This window comes from Coenobita brevimanus, chromosome 41, assembly GCF_032717465.1.
Source record: "Coenobita brevimanus isolate Jiangsu-jjx chromosome 41, ASM3271746v2, whole genome shotgun sequence".
In the NCBI taxonomy this organism is placed as follows: Eukaryota; Metazoa; Arthropoda; class Malacostraca; order Decapoda; family Coenobitidae; genus Coenobita; species Coenobita brevimanus.
In genome coordinates, this window is record NC_136994.1 from 11787724 (window position 1) to 11795655 (window position 7932).

Sequence of the window (7932 nt, forward strand, 5' to 3'; positions counted from 1 at the left end):
CGAGGCGTACCGTGGAGCAGCACCTAACCTGTTGGCTATTCTCCTGTGGGACCAGTTCATCGATACTCTTGATAGTGCAGAGTTGAAAATGCAAGTGAAGCAGGCACAACCAAGAAGCATGCCAGAAGCACTGTTATGAGTCCATATTATAATAACAAATCATAATAGATAGATAGATAAATAGATAGATAGAGAGACAGATAGAAGCAGGAAGTCAGATGATGAGAAGGTACTGTGTCTGCAAGAATCGAGCAATGCTAAACATGCTTACACACTCTTAACTCAAGGAATGCTTTATAGGCACACGACAGTGCCTCGTGACCATACACACACATACACACATACTCACACACAGGTTTCTAGAACTTTCCAACCACATTGGACACACGTGACACAACCCCCACTACACCAGAATTTAGGAAAGAGAGCTCAGAAGGAGAGAGGCCATAGACTTGTGGACGAGCGGTTGTTATACTTGAGTTGTTTGTACGTTGATAATCTTGGTTCCCATTTGTCATGCAATGACAAAGGAGAGATAAAGAATAGTATGGGACTATTTTTATTTGTCTTGAAAATGTTAAGTCTCTCACACATGAGAGAAGTTAAGTAGTCCCGCTAGCTACCTCCTGTCTTGCTCTCTCTCTCTCTCTCTCTCTCTCTCAAGTTGCTAAGCCTTCCTCCCTACACCCTGCCGATTCTATGGCCTCTCTCCTTCTGAGCTCTCTTTCCTAAATTCTGGTGTAGCAGGGGTTGTCACGTGTGTCCACTGTGGTTGGAAAGTTCTAGAAACCTGTGTGTGAGTATGTGTGTATGTGTGTGTATGGTCACGAGGCGCTGTCGTGTGCCTATAAAGCATTCCTTGAGTTAAGAGTGTGTAAGCATGTTTAGCATTGCTCGATTCTTGCAGACACAGTACCTTCTCATCATCTGACTTCCTGCTTCTATCTGTCTCTCTGTCTATCTATTTATCAAACTATCTATTATGATTTGTACCACGTTGAGTACACCGCTTCCCGTCCGATCAGCGAAGTTAAGCAACGTTGGGTCTGGTTAGTACTTGGATGGGTGACCGCCTGGGAACACCAGATGCTGTTGGCATCCCTAAGTGTCAAGTGGGGTTGGTGGAGGATTAGTGCCCCTCCCTGTAAAACAATTAACTCTAAGCCATTGGCCACCCCGTCTGGGATACATGGCGTCTGGCAATGAATGAAAAAAAAAAACTCATAACATATGCTCGGCCGCGCAGCTGAAGGTCCTCCGACAGCAATTATCATTGACATATGCTAATCTATTAGTACATAATATTGATTATAATATTGTATACATATAATATTTATAGTAAATAGTGATTATTCAGTAATATTACATTTTTAAACAAGTTGTATACATATTGGAATAAATGCAATGGTTGTTGTATAACACTTAGTAAGACGTGCATGTACAACAAACGTACGCATATAATTGTGCAATGGCAATACTGCTAGGTTACACATTACATATTGAGTTATCCCTTTAGTAATGTCTAATATTTCACCTAACTTGTAAGATGATTCTGGTAATACAGAATTGTGGTATAATGGTATGACATTACATAATATTGTAGTAATATTGTGGTAATACATAATTGTAATATTTTATGAATTGTTACATAATATTGTGGTAATGCATAATTGTGTTGGCCTTATAATTGTAGTTACATTTTGTTAATGCAACTGTTACATAAGTGTCTTGGCCTTATAATTGTAGTTAAAGTTACATAAAAGTTACATCTTGTTAATGCAACTGTTACATAAATGGTACATATTGTTTGTAGTTACATAATTGTAGTTAAAGTTACATAAAAGTTACATCTTGTTAATGCAACTGTTACATAATGGTACATATTGTTTGTAGTTACATAATTGTAGCAAGTGTAACATAATGCAATCGTTTGTCGTTACATAATTGTTACATATCGTTTGTAGTTACATAATTGTAGCAAGTGTAACATAATGCAATCGTTTGTCGTTACATAATTGTAATAATTGCAGTCCTGTCATATGAATCCGGTCATACTGCGGTCCATGATAGTGATGATGTGCCATGCCACTTGCTTGTGGAGACAACAATTTGCTTTTTTGGTTTGTAGTTTATGTGGTATTTTGGCATTTGTAGTAACACTTACACTTATTTTCATTTGTTTGTTATGTGATCTTACTCTATTTCTTTTTCTTTCTTTCTTTTTTTTTTTTTTTTGTATGTATTGATTTTCTATAGTTTGTTTTTCTTCGCTTGTGTACGCTTTTTCTATGTTGTTCATGGTTGCATAATTACTGGCTAATTTCCTTGGGATACTTTTTTAAAATTTAGTTTATATTGCACAGATATTACTGAAAATGATATTATATAGCCCCATATTTTGTTATTTTATATAAAAAATATATATACACTATATACAGTATTAACTATATACACTGACTTGTTCTTCACTTGTACATATCGTGGGCAATATATGTGTCAGCACTGTGTGGAAATCATTGTCCTCACAATTGTGTTGAAGATGTTCTTTCTTGCTAACGTCATTTGTGTTGGCCATTTTTGTTTTTCTGGTTTTCCTTGTAACTTAATTTATCTGTTTCCACTAGGTAGCTTTAATTAATAAATGTTTAATACAGTTCTTTTAATCGCTCACTGAGTAACTGTGATGGTATATTTTCTTTATTACTTTGTAGATGTAATAATGTATAGCTGTATGTATGAAACACGTATTTTATGTAGGTATAAATGGTAACACTCGTTGGTAGTAAATAAATGTTATAGTAAATGAATGAATATATACAGTGTAGAATATTTATTGTTGGTGATTATTTAGTGATTGAGTTATGCAGATAACAGAAGTAAGTATGTGTATTTAAGCTGTAACTATACAGCACGTTTTATATGTTTGTGCAGAAGCTTATTGTCTATCACTGTGTATTGTATAAATGAAGTAACTATGTAACTCACTAATTTTTACCATGGTGGGAATGGTGTTAGTGATGGTGCAGGTGGTGAGTTGACTGACGTGGCGTCTTTTCAGCAAGCACGCATGATGACGTCGACTTCCCACACTGGTAGCTGTGGTGAGTGAATGAGTAGCGATGAGTAACTTGAGTGAAGACGAGTGAGTAAGATGAGTTGTGAATATGGACTTGGTATTTGCTTTGTCGTCTTGACCTCTTCACTTCTGCGTCAGCGGTGGAGGTTGGGTGGATGTAGCAGAGAAAGGAGGGTGAGGTCTGGTGGTTATGAGTTATGAGTCCTGTCTCATTCTTCGTTTGCTTGTTTTGTTTTTCTTTGTCGATGTTTTCTCGGTCCTTTTCTCTTGCGATTTACTCGTTGTGGGATGAAGACTGCCGCTACTTGTAGGTGCGTGTAGAAGATTATACAGACGACTCGTAGAGTTGTTACTTGTAGTTGATTGTAGATGGTTGTAGTTCGTTGGTTCGTCATAGAAATTTCAAGATTGTTTGTATCAGTACTTTGTTAAACTACCTGCAAGGCGTCCTCTGACCTCTTCACCTTTACATTAGCGTGATGATCGGGGAGACGGAGGGGCTGGTTGGAGAGAATACTGTCAGGAGCTGGTTGAGTTGTTGGTTGTGAGAGGTATTCTTGTTTTCAATCTTGATATTTTGTAGGAATTCACTGTTGATTCGTAGACGAGGTTCGTATACGTTCGCTGCTACCAAATGTCATAAAAAGACTTTGTAGTTACTTGTAGAGAAGTTATATATATATTAGACTTGTGGACGAGCGGTTGTTATACTTGAGTTGTTTGTACGTTGATAGTCTTGGTTCCCATTTGTCATGCAATGACAAAGGAGAGATAAAAAATAGTATGGGACTATTTTTATTTGTCTTGATAATGTTAACAGTCTCTCACACACGAGAGAAGTTAAGTAGTCCCGCTAGCTACCTCCTGTCTTGCTCTCTCTCTCTCTCTCTCTCTCTCTCTCTCTCTCTCTCTCTCTCAAGTTGCTAAGCCTTCCTCCCTACACCCTGCCGATTCTATGGCCTCTCTCCTTCTGAGCTCTCTTTCCTAAATTCTGGTGTAGCAGAGGATGTGTCACGTGTGTCCACTGTGGTTGGAAAGTTCTAGAAACCTGTGTGTGAGTATGTGTGTATGTGTGTGTATGGTCACGAGGCGCTGTCGTGTGCCTATAAAGCATTCCTTGAGTTAAGAGTGTGTAAGCATGTTTAGCATTGCTCGATTCTTGCAGACACAGTACCTTCTCATCATCTGACTTCCTGCTTCTATCTGTCTCTCTATCTATCTATTTATCTATCTATCTGTTATGATTTGTAATTATAATATGGACTCATAACAGCACTAGCCATGGCTCTAGATCTGGGTCCTACATCAGGTCCAGTTTGTCCACTTTTCAGGCAGGTCGTAGTGCGAGATCCAAGGCAAGAAAGGGGCAGGTACGTAAAGCTGAAAAATTTGAAGGAAGTTGCTGGTATCATGAAAAGCCAGGTCAGGAAAGAGGACGGCTACAAGTGGAAGAGGGAACAGGAGGAAACTGGAGGAGGTTGCTGGTTGTACAGGAAGCCAGGACACAAGAAGGAGGATTGTTACAGATGGAAGACGGAGCAAGAACGGGACAGTGCAAGGAAACCCACGATTGAAACAAACGGGTGTTGGACATGCGGTGCGGTGGGACACTTCAGCTATAATTGTCAAAATGAGAAGGACCACAAGAAGAAGGCTGCAGAAGACGAGAAGGATGAGGGTAATTAGTAAAGGCTGGTAACAAGAGGTCTTAGCAAGTATTGGCAAATGGTGGTTCTGAAGAAAATAAGGTCTGGGATCTTGGATGAGTCTCATAACCAGATCGCTAGTGGGTCCCTGGGAGTTAAGAAAACTTTAAGACAGCGCAAAAGATGTTCTACTAGTCTGCCATGCATTAGGATGTTGAAGAGTGGTGTTTGGCCTGTGATGTATGTTGTACCAAGAAGGGACCCAAGAAACGTGGTTGTGCCCCTCTCCAGCTGTAACATGTGGGTGCATCAGAGGATGGAGTCGCAGTGGACATTGTTGGACCTCTGCCACTCACTGAAAGAGGAAACTGATTATATGGTTTGCCATGGACTACTTCATAAAGTGGACAGAAGTCTATGCCATCCCCTATCAAGAGGCTGTGACTGTTGTTCAGGTGTTGGTTAGCCAGTTTTTTGTCGCTATGGGTTGCCACATGAGCTACTTTCAGATCAGGGTAGAAACTTCGCGTCTGCTGTGTTCCGTGAGTGCTGCAAGTTACTGGGGATCAAGAAGACCAGGATGACCCCACTAAGGCCTCAATCAGATGGGATAGTGGAGAAATTCAACTGGACCCTGGGACAAGAACTGGCCAAGTACTACATACAGGGACAGATTGAATGGAACCAGAAAGTACTTGCGTTGTTGATGGCATATCGGTCTGCATCCCATGAGTCTACCGGCTACACTCCTGCAAAACTGATACTGGGCCATGAGTTACATTTACTCGATGACTTGTTAACAGTTAATGGGAAGATCACCTGATGAAAAGCTATCTAAAGTCACCTCCAGCTATGCAAAGCATCTTCAAGGAAGGCTGGCTGAGGTTCATCATCAAGTGCGAGAAGCTCTAAAGTTTTCAGGCAAAGTCATGAAGTGCAAGTATGATTATTTTTTTTTTTAAATAACAGAATGGAGGAAGGAAAAACAAATGAGTAAAAAAAAAATAATCCATACACCAGATTGCTGGTGTCCTCTGCTCATAAAATATCTGTAACAGTTAGCCTTGAACAGTTGTGGGTTGAAATTTGGAGGGAAACAACTCTGGGGAAGCGAGTTCCAGGGAGATGCACTTCGGGGAATGAAAGAATTCTGATAGGCAGAAGTTCTGCAATATGGATGAGTGACATTCCAGTCATGAGCACTACCAGATGCCCGTGAAGCACGAGGGAAGGCATGGCAAGGTGGCACCATGGACGCAACTTTGAGCATTTGCCAAAAAAATATCTGTAAAATAATGCAAGGGTGGCAACATTCCTTCTTACTTGCAGGGGAGGTAGTTTATATGTAATAGCAGGGTTGTTAATGATTCTAACAGCTTTGTTCTGAATTTTGTCTAGTTGTCTTAATGCAAGGCAAGTGAGGTGAGCTTCAAGGATGAAGTTATGTTATACAATCCTCAGTGGAAGACGGGACATTCACCGAAGCTGCAGAGTCCATGAGACAGGTCTTTCACTGTGTAGGACCGCCTATCAGACGTAACGTACCGGATTTAGGGAGGCAGGAAGTCTTCCCTAAAGGTGGTGCACGTAAATTGTCTGTGGCAGTACCATGGGCCAGGACAGTACAGCTGGAACATCTCCGAGGAATCGAGCTCTCCCCCACCCGACGATGTTAAGGACGACCAAGGAGCTGAATTACAAGAGGATAGTCACAATTTCCAAAGAGAAGTGCTTCAGGAAGAGGGCCAAGACATTCCAGGAGGAGTGGACTGTGTAAAGGAGCAGGGACGTCGTTGGAAGCGGCATAGGAGAAGAACTGATAAGTTGAAAGATTTTTGTGTATGTGTGTTTGATTAAATGTTTAGTTTGGATTAAGGATTATATTTGAATACATTGTGTAGTTTTGTCGAGACGACAAAGGACTAGGGAGGGGGTAGTGTCGAGAAGCAGGATTTGCTAGTTAGATAGTACTGGAAGGTTCTCAGTAATTATCGTCGCTCTGTTACGTGTCGGAGTTTCCAGTTGGCCTGCTATTGTGAGCAGAGGTATTTTGTAAATTTATGCATTACATATTATCCTCTTTTTCTCTATAATGTTTTAGGTATGTCTGTTAAATTATGTAATTTTATCTCAGTTTGTATGCTACATAATTTAGAACGTTATGTAGTGTAAGAAAACTCTGGATATTTTGGATGGCTCCAAGATGGTAATTTGCTTCTCTGAGAATGCCGTAGATCATTCTCATATAGGGAGCTCATGTAAGGATGGGAAACGGACTAGAGGAGTTTCAGTTCATTTTGAGCCAAATCGCAGTCGTGTGATTCTCCGTGCACAACTCACCCAAGCATTTCGAGCCTATGTCTATACCATTGCCTCCTCGGCTTCCATGCCTTTCTTGTTCAATAATGAGCATCATTCGTGGAAAGAGAAGCAAACAAAATCCTCTGAGTTTAGGAAATTTAGCCAACTGAAGGAAATGAAGTAAATGATGTGATGTATAAGACAAACATCTGTCCTCGACTGTCCGTGTGGGATTGGAAGACACTAAACAAGAAGTTAAGAAAAAAAAAAAAAAAGCCTCGTATGACAGCGCTATTTTAATCCTGTGTTATCCAGTGATACTGTGAGCTTCATTCTAATTCCTTTATTTTAACGTGACTCCATACGACCCACCCTCCCAGCAGACAGAGACAGTGCTTTTACTTCACGATGAATTTCTGTTTTTACCCTTCCTACCTTCAAGCGACTTCATTCTGCTTGTGAGGAACTTTAACTTTGCGATATAGAGAGGGTATTTAATGCATTAATTAGCCACATCACTACCAGAGAGTTCTGAGCTGAATAGCTTTGCCTGTGCATTTCAAGATTAATAAGGAAAAATAGGTCATCGACTAAGGGACTTAAGAAATTCTGCACGATCTCATTTTCTCACAACGTTCCACTAAGGCTAATCACAGTCTTTGCTTCTTCACCTAGATATTTTTTTTTGTTTAGTATGATATATTTTTGCTACCTCAAGACTTTATCTGGCTTTGGAGAGACTTTTCAAAGTCCTTCATACTGATAGCCATTTTCAATCATTAATGAAATTAGCTGTATGTGACAAAAATAAACAAAAAATAACGTCAGCGAACTCAAAACATTTAGGATCTATACTCAGCTCCCTTTTTTACACAGCGTTCCAAAAGAGACTTGCCACACCGCTGCTCT

At 40.1% G+C, this 7932-nt stretch overlaps 1 pseudogene; it reads left to right on the forward strand.

The window, feature by feature from the left end:
- The first annotated feature begins 979 nt into the window (after positions 1-979).
- Positions 980-1098, forward strand: LOC145397583 (5S ribosomal RNA; annotated as a pseudogene).
- The last annotated feature ends 6834 nt before the right edge of the window (positions 1099-7932 follow it).